This window comes from Mustela nigripes, chromosome 3, assembly GCF_022355385.1.
Source record: "Mustela nigripes isolate SB6536 chromosome 3, MUSNIG.SB6536, whole genome shotgun sequence".
NCBI classification, from domain to species: domain Eukaryota; kingdom Metazoa; phylum Chordata; class Mammalia; order Carnivora; family Mustelidae; genus Mustela; species Mustela nigripes.
This window is the reverse complement of record NC_081559.1, coordinates 160,273,072-160,289,954: the sequence shown is the minus strand read 5'-3', so window position 1 is coordinate 160,289,954 and position 16,883 is coordinate 160,273,072. Positions and strand designations below refer to the sequence as shown.

At 33.6% G+C, this 16,883-nt stretch overlaps 1 protein-coding gene and 1 pseudogene across 3 annotated transcripts in view; one reads left to right on the top strand and one right to left on the bottom strand.

Annotated features, from left to right (window-relative positions):
- Positions 1–16,883, bottom strand: part of VPS13B (vacuolar protein sorting 13 homolog B) — a 756,179-nt gene that overhangs the window by 508,554 nt on the left and 230,742 nt on the right. The gene's annotated exons all lie outside the window — the stretch shown is intronic.
- Positions 8,943–9,057, top strand: LOC132014736 (U6 spliceosomal RNA; annotated as a pseudogene).

Below are 16,883 nucleotides of genomic sequence, written 5' to 3'. Positions count from 1 at the left end.
TACTGAACACATAATATCAACTCCTTTTAGCCACTAGAATCAATGCTTTATTCTAGGGGCGGGGGGGGGGGGGGAATGGTCTTCTTTGAAGGCAATTATATATGCCAACAAAATATGAGCTTCATTAAAATTGTCCTTCTTTCCTTCTACCTGAATATCCTCTCATAGCAAGTAATTTCAGATAAACCAGGAAATATGGACTACTTTTTTGGGTTTTTTGAGTTCCAGATATACTTCCGTCATTACAAATAACTACTGACATTTGTATGTACCAAATCTTATTCTAAATGCTTTACTTACATGAGTTCACTTAATCTTCATGACAAGCCTATCTCATAGATACTATTATTATTCTGATCTTACCAATGAGAAAAAAAAGTTACTGAAGAGCCGAAAAATCTGCCAGTGATCATAGAGATAGGATAGTGGAACCAGGACTCAGTCTTGGTTTCAAAGCTCATGTTTTTAAGCACTATACTATGCCATATGTCATAAATGATATTACTCTAAAAAATTAGGATTATGCAAACACCAAAATTTACTCAGAGGCTATGGAGAACTACAGATAGAAACAAGTAAGTAGGTATGAGCATTAATGGAAAAGCAGATCTTCCTAGTGAGAAATCCCTACCATATCTTTACTTAATGAGAATCTTTCAGGCACTGAGCCACACTCAACACCAAGTGATCACACAAAAGAAGCACTCTCAAGCTGCACTCTGTGGGAGGCTACACACAGAATTTCTGTAGCTGCTTCAAAATCTTATACTAGAGTTTCACTTTTGGTTTCACTGATCCTAGAATGCAAGAGATTTCAAAGTATTTAAAATATTCTTCATTCTTAATGATACTTCAATTTCTTTAATGGTGGTATTGCTACAGAGAAAATTCAGAGAGTGATGAAGTTAAAGAGCAGTATGAATTACAAGGAAGTCTGAACCAGATTGGAGATGTGTGCCCATTGTCAATTTTGCGAAATAATCAGGCTTTCTCTATCTCTTCTCTTTCTTAGCTGCTTTTACATGACAAATTAAGATCTTTTCATCATGTTATTCAAATGGCCTAATTTTTACTGGTACTCGGCATCAAAATACTGAAATGCTAATATGAAGCACCAGGAATGACTAAAATTTTTTAGCTGGGGATTGTCCTAGTAATCTGACTGGGGACTATGGAGCAATAGCCAGGTAAGGATACTAATGGGCAGAAAATTCACTCTTTTCAAACCCCTGAATGGTATCTTGATAGCAGTGTTGGTTCAGCAGAAAATCTGGATGACCCTACCTTCTTAGACTGAGTTCCCTCAGACACAGCTGAAGTAAGGAGTCACAGAGAGAGAGAACTACAGCTCTACTTGATACTATAAGTAGTATTTTAGTAGATGGGAAAATATAATCAGTTAAATTGAGAAGTCATAACTATACCTTAAACATTTTATTTAAACATAAAACATAAATGTACATTCTCTCACAAATCTTTAGAGGTAGATAAAGCTGAGAACTTCAAATTCAAGTTCTGCTTCATCTTACATATGTGTTATGGATCACATAACAATTACTACTTTCAACTTTTTAAAAAACAAAGTTCCTGTTTCATAATGGAGATACTATGCTAAAATGATACACCACCCTTAAAACAGTGCCTGACACTAATGAGCACCCAATAAAAGCATTTAATATTTTAATTATATGCAGAGAAATTCATTTATGAAAAATGATCTCTATATTAACATAGCTGATCTTTTCAATAACCCTATGAAGTAGGTTAGTATTTATTAATATTCCCATTTCCCTGTTAAGAATACGTGAGGTACACACACACACACACACACACACACAGAATACTTGAGGTACACAGCACATAGTGACAAATAGCCAATAAATGATAGAGGTTTGAGACCAGCACTAGGGCAATTGCCCTTGAACAGGTAGGTAAAGGAAAAGGAGAACTAGTAAGGAAATACAGAAAAAGCCATCATATCTGCAAGCCAACTCCCTTTCGTAACACTTAGGCGGGAAAGAGCAATGCATTTAGGATCTGGAAACCTGTACTCTTATTCAAACATCTACCAGAGTTGGTCACAAACTGATTTGTGGGTACAGCAACAACGTTAAGTTACTACTCACTGTGTTGGGTAAAGTCTAAACAGATTTCAAAGAATCATATGTTGGGGATACAGAAGACACCCAACATAACAATGTTACCATGCTGCAGTCACACACTGCTACAGTATTTATTCTATAGCCAACACTGAGATTTTTTTTTAAGATTTTTATTTATTTATTTGATAGAGATCACAAGTAGGCAGAGAGGCAGGCAGAGAGAGGGAGAAGCAGGCTCCCCACTGAGCAGAGAGCCCAATGTGGGGCTCGATCCTGGGACCCTGAGATCATGACCTGAGCTGAAGGCAGAGGCTTAAACTACTGAGCAACCCAGGCACCCCCAACACTGAGATTTTTAACTGACAAATTATTTTTCAAAAGTTGACAGAAAATTAATTAGAATCAGTGACCTGTTTACCAAAGAGCAGATTAATGGCCCATGTGCTACTCACTGCGGTATAGCCAGAGATAGGGGAGCTTGGATAGTACTTTGGAACTGGAGTTAAAAGAGAGATTATCAAACAAGAGCGCATGAACTTATGGAATCCTGCAAAACTGTGTTCATCCTTGGCTTTACACACAACACAACACACACACACACACACACACACACACACACTTTGCTTAGAGATCTAAAATAAGACAGCTGCAGGGAAGGATATCAAAGGACAAAACTCCAAAGGAGATTTAAAGATTTAAAGATTTATAAACATACAAGTCTGATCTTGTAAATAAAACTTTTCTTTGTGGCACACGCTCCTTCTAGATCAGTTTATATATAGTTACACAATCATGTATCAAAACAGAAAAGCAGGGGTGCCTGGGTGGCTCAGTGGGTTAAAGCCTCTGCTTTCGGCTCAGGTCATGATCCCAGGGTCCTGAGATTGAGCCCCACATTGGGCTCTCTGCTCAGCAGGGAGCCTGCTTCCTCCTCTCTCTCTGCCTGCCTCTCTGCCTACTTGTGATCTCTGTCTGTCAAATAAATAAATAAACAAAAATCTTAAAAAAAAAAAACAGCAAAGCAAACTACTTAGCTAATGTTAATTCCAATTTTTTTAATGTTAAGGATAGACTAAGAATCTACAAATTCAGCAGCATAAAAAACTAAAAACATAAATTCTCATTAAATGTGGAATCATTCTGTTAATGAAAATTTAAAAAACACTAGTAATAAAAAAAATTGCCAAAACTGCACAAAGTACTTCACATAAGTAAGTTTTTGGGAGGCTTAGCTAAAATTAAGTAGTAGGTGCTAGCTCTTTATATTTACTACTTTTGATCTTCAAAACAAACCCTACAAGTGAGTGGATTTGTTTTAGATATTTGACATATGGGAAAATGAACTCAGGGAGATTTAAGTATATTTTCCAAGTATAAGAAGAGTAAAAGCAAATTCATATTTGACAACAAGTTTGCCCGATTCTAAAGTCCAATCTCCTCCTAAATCATGCTGCAAATGAAATTGAAGAAAAGATTTACTAAATAATTCTGAGGAAAGTATTAAAACCTTCTAGAAAAAAACAATTTACATGTCAATGACTGAGTTATTTGCATGACCTCTCAGAAGTTTAAAAAAAAAAAAAAAGAATCTTACTGTTAATAATGAATTAAGACAGACAAGAAAAACTCACTTGAATTCTATGCAAACTTAACCATCTGCATTTTAAAATTTGTAGTTAGAATTGTTTAGTACTAATTAAGTATTTGAAAAATAAACTTATGTCATTCTCAAGTGCAAAATAATACACCAAAATATGCTTTTAATAATTACTTTGTTAGGCAAGTTCACAAAGATGAATGTTAAAATTATTCCTATCATCTTTTTTTATTAGTATAAAATTAGAAAAATTCAAATACCCACCAATCATACTATCTACCATGAGGAAATTAATTATATATATTGGCATATAACAGGATGCTACAATGTCATGTAAAATTAGGATGAAAAGCTGTATTTATCATAGAAAGATGGCTTTAAAACACGGGAGAGTGAAAAAGCAGATACAGAGAGAATATATGATATGAAAATTATTCATGCAGGATTATATATTTATACATGTAGTCATATAAAAAGTATCTAAAAGCATGTGTGTCAAAATATCAACACTAGTTAATCTTTAGGTCACAGTATTTCAGATAATTGCTAATAATTCTATGCATTTTTCTATTGTGGTTGAATTTTCACATTAAACAGCATAATAAAAGCATTTTCATTTTGAGAAAAAGAATGAATTGGCACATGATTTTACTTATTATTCAATATGAACATGGTGAATAATGGTATCTGTTATATAAGCCCTTAGAAACATAATCAATCCATACAATTTTTTTCAAAAACCCATTTGTTAGCATTATAACAACAAAAATAGCTACACAAGTTTTCAAATTTTACCCAAAAAAAAAAGTTTAAACACAATTACAAGTTTATTAAAAATGTATGGGTACTAGAACAACACATGCTCTTCCTATCTTTGACCTGGTCTGGCACAGAAATGCCATCTAAGTACAGATGTAGTACCTGAAAACAAAATTAAAAGAACTACAAAGAAGTCAAGTGACTCAATTCTAAACCCATCTTTAGTGTTAACACTTATTTATATTATATACCTATATACATATTTTGTTGCTTTGATTTTGACATGATTTATGACCACTTGGATTCATTCTTCCAAATTCAGAACAGGACCCTTCTGACCAAAAAAACTAATATTTAACCTTTTTCATAACACATTCCAAAATATGCGTCTCTCATTACTTCTTTTCCAACTATATTGATCAGAAGCATATCATTAACCTGTACACAAAGTTATTACTTAAGTAAATAACTATCATATGTATTAACAATCTATTACTTTCTGATAGATCTCCCTTTTTTCTACTGCTTAGTTATTTTTTTTGTAAACTCTTCCCAGTATAGCACCAGCATAATGCCTCTAAATATATGAACATCAATTGTCTGTCAATGAGGATATCTCACACTTCTTAATCATGACAAATATTTTAACACACCAACTTAAATATACAAACTAGTCAAACATGGTATCTACAATATTGTTTTATAACCATCAACTTAGCCAAAGGGTGTTTTTCTCATTTTTACATCTATCTGTTGAATACTGTCATAACACAATTTTGTTAGAAAGATTTTACTATCATCTACCTAAAAAACACTGTAATAAAGAACAATAACAAGCAAATTCCCTTGGTTTGTAACATGAATGGTGACCTCTTTAAAGGAGTGTCTTTATACAAGGGACAGTCAACACAAAGTTATTTACTGCAATCATTTAATGGACTAAGAAACAGTCAAAGTGAGACCAAGTGATTTATATAAAGAATGACTTCCAGAGTTAGAACTGGAATTCACAAGTAATAGCCTCAGTGTTAGAGCTACATTTCTTCATATAATATTAATTTCTCTTAGTAATGCTCCATCACCCCATGATATTTTCTAAAAATCCCCCTTGGACTTGGCATCACAATGGTAGTGAAAAGAAGATAAACAAAAAGCACAAATAATTATTAACAGTTTTGTTAATAATTGTTTGATTAAAAATAACCCAGACTGTATTTTAGGAAATGTAAAAATTTTGTGCACAAATGGATATAATATATAAAATTTACCCCAGAACAGCAAATATGTGGACCGTATTTTGCTACTCTTAATCACAAACACATTTTTTACTTCACTTAAAGTAAATAAGCTACTTCTATTAATATATTTAAATTATTTTTTATTTTTAGGGATCTGAGTACATATGGCAAACATATAAGCAAAGTATAATTATCTAGGTCTATGTGTTTAATTTTTAGAAATTTTAAGTGTACAATATCTAAATATGATCATTTAAGCTACAAACTTCAGAGGCTTACTTCAGAGGCTAGTCATTAAAAGTAATGGATAAAGCTGGTCGGTAATTAAATTGATCACATCTCCCTGAAGGCCAAAAACCTAATGGATGACAACAGAGCTCAACATTTTCCAGCTGCCGAGGAGTAAAGGCTTTCAACATTTGGATGTATGTAGGCATCTTATTTTCCCAGGATTTCAAAGTCCACATGCAGGCTGCTGTTCAGCTATAATAAATGAGTAATTCAAGTAGGGCATGACTGCTTCTTGTATTAACCTGATAAAGATGTTTCACTCCAAATGCATCAACAGTTGTGTTAAGTCATCCTTTTCACAGGCTGACTGAGACTTACTTATGCTATGCTTTGTTAACAATGAATCCAATAAAAAAGGGGAGGGGGCTTATTAACTTATGCGTTTGTTTTTCCAAGGCTAAAAATCAAGTTCTACTTAATAATTAACTCCAAACTAAACCACATAAAAACTAAATACAATCAAATTGTCCCAATACTTATTTTAACTTTAAAAATTTGTCTGAGAAAACAAAAACAGTAATAATATCCTAAATACTTTATATTTTATAATTACATTATGAAATAGAAAATTTTAAATACAATTTTTTATTATAGTTGTCTGAACATACTGAAATACTTAAAAAGAATACTACTTCACCATAAATATATACTAAATACTTTTTTAACAATTACACATTTTACACTTTCACAAAAATACAGCCTTGAATAACTACCAAACATCTAAAACTAAACAGTATAGGACAATTAAAAGTACTCGTAATGCTTAAACAATAAATTTGCATCTCATATGCATTCTATCATTCCAGCAAACCCTCTTTGAAAAACCTTTGCTAATATCATTAAATCCTCCCTTCTTGATTCAAATTAACCTTTCTTCTCTATTTTCAAATAATACGCTCCTCCCAACCAATTGCAGCATTTGGTAAACTTGTTCTTAGAATTAGCTGTATGTGTATACAAATTAATGGGGCTCTGTACTGAATATCTTTTTTTATCAGTCGCTAGCAGTGTTGTGCATGCAGCTAGCAGCCAATAAATAAAACTAAATAGAACTCAATAAACTGAATAATCAATGACTTAGGGTCTGAATTTCTCCACAGTCTTCACTCTTTGGTGTAATGGTTAAGAATGTAACTACTAAAGTCAAACTGCTGGGGCTCTTAGTTAAAATGCTTGGAGTAATTCCTTCAACACAGGAAGAACTAAAAAGAAAATTAGTATTATACAATAGCCTCTACGACCTAAATAAAACTTGATTCCTGTTCCTTTGTTCCTCATCTCAGTGAAAGGGGCCCTACTGTGTACCCAGCTCTTCAAACTAGGACCCTAGGTTTACCTACTGTGCCCTTTCCCTTAGCCATCATCTTGAATCAACCATCAACTCCTACTGATTCCAACACATTACAATCCCACAAATGTGTGTAACTCTCTTCAGTAACATTACCCTTTTCTTCATTGCAATATTGCAACATTCTCCTACCAGCCCTGCCTCCTCTCTTTGACCCTCAACCACCCTGCTCCTTAAATTGGTTTCTGAAGTAGAAATATGATAAAAAGTTCCAAATGCTCTCTTTAGCACTCAGTCCAAAACTTTTAAAATGGCTTTCAAGGCCTTTCATAGTCCAGAGATTGCTGATCTCATCAGGCATTAACTCACACACTCTTGTTCCTTTCTGCCATTCCAGTGAACTTAGTTTCAGGTTCCCCAAACCTGACCCACTGTTTCTCCTCTAGCTCATAATTAAGCTCTTATCTTAAACGTGGACTATTCCAGGAAATTTTTCCCAAGTCCCAAGTCTGAGTAAAAGCTTCCTTCAATGTGGATTCATACTACCTTGTTTTATAATGATGTTTTAATACCTTTTAGTTATATGCTTTACATATATACACATGCATATATGTGTGTGTGTGTATATGTAAAGCATATAAGTAAAAACACACACATATATGTGTGTGTGTGTGTGTGTGTGTGTATCTCTTCAATGAACTATAAGCTCATGAATAAGTGAAAAGGGTTTTTTCATCTTTATATCCTATAGTCCTAGTACAAAGTAAATTGTGCTGAAAGAATGAAGATCACTACCTGGTTACCTGAAAGAGTCCTTTAAATGAATATACATTAATAAAAAGAACATCAGACCTCTTGACCCTAAGGACATTTGACCACCCCAAAAAGTTTACTTTATTCTTTTCTTCTCTCCCTGAAAATTTATGTATTCTACACAAGATTAGTAATTCTAACAAAATCTTATTTTAAGGATAACAGGCAATTAATAATTTAACAATATCAAACTGATTTAAGGGGGGGAAACACCTCTTACCTAGTAACTGCTAGTTTAAAGTTGCATATTTTTCCTTCCCCCTCCATTCATTGGCTGCCCATCACTTCCTTTCTTCCCCCAAAGATTATTCACTAAATTCTGCCTGCCTTTCATCAACTGTAACTCATTATATCAGAAAATTTCATGCTCATATTTGGGGGAACTTTAAATTCTTGACTTTTCTTTTTCCTGTTCCTCTCCTACTTCCTATCCAGTCACTCCAAGAAAATGTTTTATTTCTCTACTGCAGTCCAGAATTAACCCCAATCATAGCTAGTAATCATACATAATACATGAGTGAAGGAAAAAAAAAAACAAAAAACAAAACAAACTACAGTTTAACCCCTGAATACAGGTTTGAACTGTGTGAGTCTACTTACATGCAATTTTTTTCAATAAATATAATACAGTTTATAAATGTATTTTCTCTTCCTTATGATCTTCTTAATAATGTTTTCTTTCTCTAGTCTTCTTTATTGTCAGAACACAATATATAATGTAAAGGCTCCTTCTGGGCAACAGGCTTAAACAATGGATTATAGAACAAGGCAAAAGGGCCAACAGTAACCCCAAACCCCTGGCTGATACAGACAGGCCCAGGAAGGCACCTACTTCAAAATATCCATAGGCCCTTGCGCTTGCTTCGGCAGCACATATACTAAAATCAGAACGATACAGAGAAGATGAACATGGTCCCTGTGCAAGAACGACACTCAAATTCATGAAATATTAAAAAAAAAAGCATTTTTTAAAAAGGCCCTAACTAGCCAATGGGCTACTTAAAAATCAGACACAATTAACAAAAGAATAATAATAATAATAATAATAATAAAGAAAAAAGAAAATTCCATATATACCCATAGGTCCTTCTCTCTAAATACAGTCCCCATCTACTGCATCCTGGCAGAGAGTCTCTCCTCTGCTGTCCTGCCCACCACTCCTCCTGAGGTGCATTCAATAAACTTCTATCTCCTTTGTTGGACCTCAGTTGTTTCACCACCTGCACTCCTGGCTTCCACCCAATTAGGCTGCTCCATTCCATCAGGAGAGATACCACATTATAATACATCCAACATACAAAATATGTGTTAACTCTTTATGGTATCAGTAAGGTTCCTGGTGAACCTAGCTAAATTTGGGGGGAGCCAAGTTACACATGGATTTACTATGTGGGGAATCAACGCCCCAAAACCCTGTGTTCAATGGTCAGCTACAAAATCAGAGTAAAACTTAAAATCAGACTAAAAACCACACAAAGCAGCACTGTTATCAATCTCTGATGTCCATGAAATGCCAATAAATATCTTTAAATGTCTCTCTGAAAATATCTTTTTTTTTTTTTACTATTCCATTCTCCTAAGTCTTCTTTTATCTTAAATACATGACTCAGATATGTTTATTCTTAAATAAAGTACTATTTCTAATTCCTTCTAGTTTTCATTAAAAATTTAGAGTATCTCAACTTCATTGTTGAGTTTAACAAAAAATTTGAGTTGGCCTTGGATTTCACCTATGACAGTTCTTTGTTCCTATGTAAGAAATGCATTCAAATATTTTAAAGAGCTAATTTTCAAGTGAACACTTATATCAAATTAATTGAAGGTTTTGTTTTGTACTATCCCAGAGAGCTGATTAACGATAAAATAAAATTTCAGGGACGCCTGGGTGGCTCAGTTGGTTAAGAAGCTGCCTTCGGCTCAGGTCATGATCCCAGCGTCCTGGGATCGAGTCCCATATCGGGCTCCTTGCTCCGCAGGGAGCCTGCTTCTCCGTCTGACTCTGCCTTCCACTCTGTCTGCCTGTGCTCGCTCTCTCGCTCGCTCTCTCTGACAAATAAATAAAATCTTTAAAAAAAAATAAATAAAATAAAATAAAATTTCAATTATATTTAAAGAAAAATATATTTTAATCATAAATGAAAATAAATTATAGAAAAAATAAAGTGATTTAAACATTTTATTCACTGGAGTAAAACTACTTAAGAAGAAATCCAAATTATGCTGACTTGAAATCTGGTATTTTATTCAGATATACACTAAGACCCTCAAAACCCCTGTAAAAACTAAACTGTATACTCTGTGGCTTTCAGGGCACATATGTGCTTTCAAATTGAAATTTTATTTCAATATTAAGGATTATATAAGAATTAAGAATTAATGTGTAGGAATGCCTACTTATAAGGAAAATAATCATAATAACCCATGAACAATTTAGTTGTAAATAAGTATTTTGGAAAAAAAAACTATTTAAAAATATTTATGCTTGCAGAAAACATCAAATACTACAGGAGAATAAAAATATGAATGAGAAATGACTCATAATCCCATCAAGCACTGATAGTCACAAAATTCAGTAATTTTTCTATTAACGTTAATACATGAGTATATGTAAACATGTATTCGTATGCTTAAAAATTTTAAAGCTACATATAACTTTATCAGAGGTAGGTTTATATTTTTATTTTCTACATAAGCTTTTAATATGAATATTTTGGGACACCTGGGTCACTCAGTCAGTTAAGCATCTGCCTCAGGCTCAGGTCACAATCCCAGGGTCCTGGGATCCCATCCCGCATCTGTCTCCTTGCTCAGTGGGGAGTCTGCTTCTCCCTCTGCCTCCTCTGACTGTTCGGCCTAAAGCACTCCCTGCTTCCGCACTCTCTCTGACCAATAAATAAATAAAGTCTTTTAAAAAATGAATATTTTCTATAATACATATTTTCTATTGGCTGATATAAAAGGTGTCCTTCTATGGATATACTCTATTTTATAATTTGCCTACTAGTAGACCACAAGGATGACTTATGATTATTGTAACTAAACTGACGTGAATACCCTTGTGCCTTAGATTCAAGTCTTTAAATGGATCTTAGATTACTCCATTAGAATATAGTCTGTAAATGGGATTAAAAGGATGCCCACTCTTAAGGTCCTTAATAATTTTTTAAATTGATTTTTGGAGAATTTGTACCAATTTATGGTCCTACCAGACATTTATGAAAGTGCTCATCTCAGAAATTTCTCAGCTTTCAGCTTTATAATTTATTACATATCAATTTGACAGGCAAAAGTGTTCCTTATTATTGTTTTAACATCCATTTCTTTCACTAGTTATCAGTTTGAGTTTTTTCATGCATTTTTAATCATTTGTTTCTTATTTTTGTCTCCTTTAGATATTTTGCTGTGATGCATTTATATTTTTGTTTTCGGTATTTATCTGTAACTGAGTTCTGTATACTCTTCACTTCAGTATACTCTTGCACTTACTTTCATATTATTTCAAAATTCTATATTTTCAGCAGAAAAAAATCAGATAACACATAATTTTTACATTTGAAGAAGGTCTCTTCTAATTTAGCTAACATGACATAAAAGATTTAATTCTCATGGCACCTTGGTGGCTCAGTCGGTTAAGCACCAACCTTCGGCTCAGGTCATGATCCCAGTGTCCTGGGACGGAGCCCTGCATCAGGCTCCCTGCTCAGAGAGGAATGCGCTTTTCCCTCCCTCTGCTTCTTCCCCAGCTTGTGTGCTCTCTCTCACTCACTTTACCTCTCAAATAAATAAAATCTTTACCACCCCCCCCAAAAAAAAAGATTTAATTCTCAAAAGAAAAAATTCAATATAATAAATAACCAACTAAAATAAAAATGTTACAATCAAGAGAACGTTACCTCTGTGACTTTTGGGAACTCCTCTCTCTTGTATACACACAGCCCCTCCCCTCCTCTTTCTAATACCTATAGCAGTCCCTAACACACAGTACATATTCAAATATTTGTTGTATGAATCCCTTCCATGGGAACGCTTTTTAATAAATTAGAACACATTATATACTTAAAAGTCAGGTTAGAACATTTTATTTATTTAATTAATACAAAACAAAACCAAAACAACTTTTTGCCTGGTAAGTGGTAGGTACTGACAAAACACCTGGCTGAAGAGAACTTAATATGACAAGGTTTCAAAAGTTAACTCAAGTTACAGTCTACAGAATTAGCCCACAATTACTCAACAATCAATACCTCCTTTGAACATGAGGAAACTGTTACTTCATCACTGCCCTCTGCCGGTGGCATTATTTCCCTTTAATTTTCTCTCCATGTACTGAATCTTTGCCTCACAAAATTACTTTTGACCTGACTCTATATTTAAACCACCCACAGCTAAAAATAGCCTAGCCATCTGGAATTTAGTAAGGCTTGTAGGAAAAAAATTGTGCTTCAATGAAAAGCTCTGCATTGTTTTGAGTACACTCCAGGTTATTGGAGTCTGAATCTATAGACTCTGCACCTTTCACTGCCTTTGAACTTTCTTAAAAACTATTAACATTGTAAATAACTGAGAGCAATGCAAAGCAATTCTTGACTAGAGATGTAAATAAACTGTCATGTATAAGTTCAACTGACTGTCTTTCCCCACTATGGAAGAAGCTAGTTTTGTGTCCCTTTCCAATTTAGTACAGTATTACTGATTTCTGTTTCTTATTTTTAGTTGTCCTTGATCTGGTTGTAACATGTGCTTGGTTCTTTCATTGATAATGATGCTAATAATCTTTAACATCTGTCCATTTTATATTTACACAAGAGTCATAATGTACTTTTTTTTTTAATTATTCTTTAACACACTGGGGCCAAACTATATTTCCCCCCACAGGCCAATTTAGAAATAAAATAATGTGGGCCTGTAGACAACAAGGCTATACCCAAAGAGCAAAAAATCATTTCTTTTGGACCATCCTGTATGTACCAAATACCCATCATGTACATGTCATGATCCCTTAAGAACTCAGTTTCTCAAGAGGAAGAAATCTTATAGTTGGGTCTGTCATGTGGTATGGTCCAAGTACTGTGGTGCTGCTTAGAAGGGAGTTACTGACTGGGAAGGGAAAAAGCAAATGAGGAGGAAGAGTAAGGACTAAAGTCAGAGGAAGGTGAAAATAAAAGAAACAAGAAGACTCCCAAAGAAGTGCTTAAACTCTCCCACATTAATGGATAGCTGACTCTATCATGTATTCACAAAACAAAGCAATGGCATAAGGATGATTCCTATGTATACTGTATTGGCAAAAGAAATGTAAAAGCAACAGAATCAAGTTTTTCCTACAAGGGATGAGACAAATGGGGAAGAGTTAAGTGGCAAAGTCTGGTATGAATCTCACTTCTAAGTGTTTCATAAATCAATTCCTACTGGTTCAATAAGACCACTACTTTTCTTTTGGCCTACATGACAGCTACTATACAGCCAACTTCAAAACTGGATGGGAAAGGCAAAGCCAAAAACTTGCTTTGAAAACATAACATTTTCTAAAATGTAAATTGAAATAATAATGCTATCTTGTTTATTCATAAAAATATACAAAACATTACACATTTTCTGGTAGTATTCACTTGAAGTCCATTACAACCTGAAACACTTCTTATAATTTATTATTTACATATGAAGCCTCTACTTATTTACTTTGAATGCCAGTTTTTTATTATAGAGGCAGTAAAAAATGCAAAATTTTGACCTTGCTAAATGAAGGTCAAAATTTTGACCTTGCTAAATGAAGGAAACAACTGGTCACCCACAAGTCTCAAGGGATATCTCCCCCTGGATTCCCTCCAGAATCTGGGACCTTTCAAAGGAGTAAAGTAATTTCCTGTTGCTATTGAGCCTGTTCCTGACTTCTAGCATCATGGCATCCAGGAGATATTTCAATCACAAACATTCTGGGACAAGGTAAAGGATTCAGTCCTAGCTTCAAAACTGCACATACACAGGTTTATAGAACTTGAAGAAAATTTTTAATAAGGATCAGTTGAGTGTAGAGAACAAGGTAGGAAATGAGAAGACTCAAGAGAAAAACTTAAAGTTTTAAAGGAAAACATGATTAAAATAGAGTAATTTCTAGACAGAGTAACTAATACTATCGAATACATATCAGCTTTAATATAGGTATATTTTAAATATATCTGTATAAATTCCCTTTATTATCTGAGATGGAAATTTATACTTATTCAACTTGAAAACATTGTGTTTTCAAGATATTAAACATTGTGTTACAAGGTATTACTAAAACTTTTCCAAAAATAATTATTGTCAAAACTCATTTGGCAAATACTCTGCCAAACCTTTCATAGTGTATGTGCATGAATGTCTTAACGGAAAAAAGAAAACTTAAGTAATTAGTAGGATTAAAAAAATTCTCTGCACTATAAATGCAACATTCTCAAAAGGCTATGTCCTGGTTACTATCATAATCCTTTAGAAATTGTTTATATTATGATTAAAAATCACTTTGCTCCTATATTCCCACAACTAGTTCGTATGGTAAAGAGATCAGCAAACTTACTTTTATGCGTAACATCTTTAACATTTGCTCCCCTTTCTGTGCTTGTGATTAAATGTAACATTTTGAAATCCCAAAGTTCTGAGAAAAACATAAATCCTTGTCTCACAGCTGCTGTTTGACTCTGGAAACACATGCATTTTCTTTTCAAGCATCTACCATCAAAACTCCCAAAGGGCTAGGACTGGAGAACACCTGCATCTCTTCATTTAGTTCCAATAACAGAGCCTAAACTCCAAAATTACAAAAATAGACGTTCTGTTCAGCTGTAGTTACATTTTGCCCCTAATTCCCGTGAACAAAAATGCTAGGAGCATGAAATCATTCAGGCAAGCTCTGTCATCAAGAGGATAAGATTTTTTTGCACCAGAAGCCCAGTGGGAACATGATAGAAAACTGGCAACAATTACAGATAAAGTACATAGTAAAGTCCTTGGGGAGGAGAGAGGAAATGTAATAAGATAGATGGGTATAATTTTTACACATTTATGCCCAAACCACAAATGTGAATTGTCTTTAATTGCTACAATATATAAGCATTCTTACTCATGTGTCCTGTCAAAAATACTAAAAACATAACTTCAAGGCAATTCACTTAATTCTACATTATAAGGAGAATTATTTTGGAACAAAAAACATTCCCCATAAATTAAAATTTACAATCTAAAGTACTGCCTCCATCTTAGAAACTCCTTAGCAATTCACATTCTAACCAACCAACGTGAATGGTGAAATAAGATTGTGCACATTTGTTGGTATCAACAAATGTTGATATGTTTTAATCAAAAAAGAGAACTACCCCCCAATTTAACTGAATTTCCAGAGATGAGAGTTGTAATTGTGACTTTCCTTACCAATAACAGTGATCAAAAGTTGCCTATATTTGATGGATAAAATATAAAATAACTTTTACTATATGACAAACTAGCAAACTTAAAAATTTTGTATTTATTTATCAAGCTGAGTACACTGGGGACTAGGAAGATTGGCTTAAATTATTTTATTTAAATGACATTTTAAGAGGGACACTTGTTTTTCATTATTTTTTAAAAATCATTATCAAATAATTCTAATTTTCTAATATTAGGAGAACATACTTATTTTCCATTTTATATATAAAAGCAAAAATAGCATATCCAACCTACTTGTACAAGTAACTACAGTCAAATAGATACTTTCAAAGATATCTTCCTTATTAATGGTTGGCCCAAATCAATTAGATGAAATTTCACAGAAGTAAGTATGAAGTTCTACAGGTAAATTCATAAACTAATTTTCGTAGAAATAAGTGTGAAGTTCTTCATGTAAATTCATGAACGATACTCATAAATAGTATAGATATATGAAATTAAAAATTGTCTTAAGAGTAGTTTATGCGAAAAATAATTGTTTCCAGTGCCACATAAGCTCAAAACAAAAAGTAACTAAGTAGAAGTTCACTACACAAATCTGGAAAATATACTCTTTACTTTGTGCTATGTGGAGGATTGTGTTAAATTTTTTTAAAAAACACATTTTCAAACAAGTAGCGGAAGTAATCAATATCGCAATGAATCTGAACACATCATAAGGGAAATGACTAAAATAAATTTATTATGTTTAGCCTGGACTATTAAGTTTAAAAAAAAAAAAGCTTTTATGGAACATCTACCATATGCAGGGGAAAAAGAAGGAACAATTGAACTAGTGCTCAAATTTACAGCATTAAGAGGGAAGTAGTGCCATTAACTGAAATAGTGAATAATGGAGTATGAAATGGGGTGGGAGGATTACACTGAATTTAGTTTTAAATGTGTTAGGCACCATTAAAATATCCACAGGGAAACAGTCAAGAGGTGGCTGAAATTTCGAGTCTGGATTTCAAAAGAAAATAAATGGAAAGAAATAAACATATGGTTGATTGCTAAAAACAGTAGTGTCGATTACATCATCCCAGTAGAAAGAAAACTAGGAACAAAATCTCATGAATGACCTATATTTAAGGTACAAAAGAAAAAAACATAGAGGTAGTCCTGCCTTATCTGCAGGTACACCTTCCATGGTTTCAGTTACCCATGGTCAACACAGTCCAGAAGCAGATGATCCTCCTCCAACATAACCTCAGAATGTCAACAGTAGCCTGTTATTACAATGCCAACATCATTCCCCTCACTTCCTCTCATCACATAGGCATTTTATCATCTCTTCATCACAAGAAGGATTAAGTACATTACAATAAGCTATTCTGAGAGAGAGACCATAT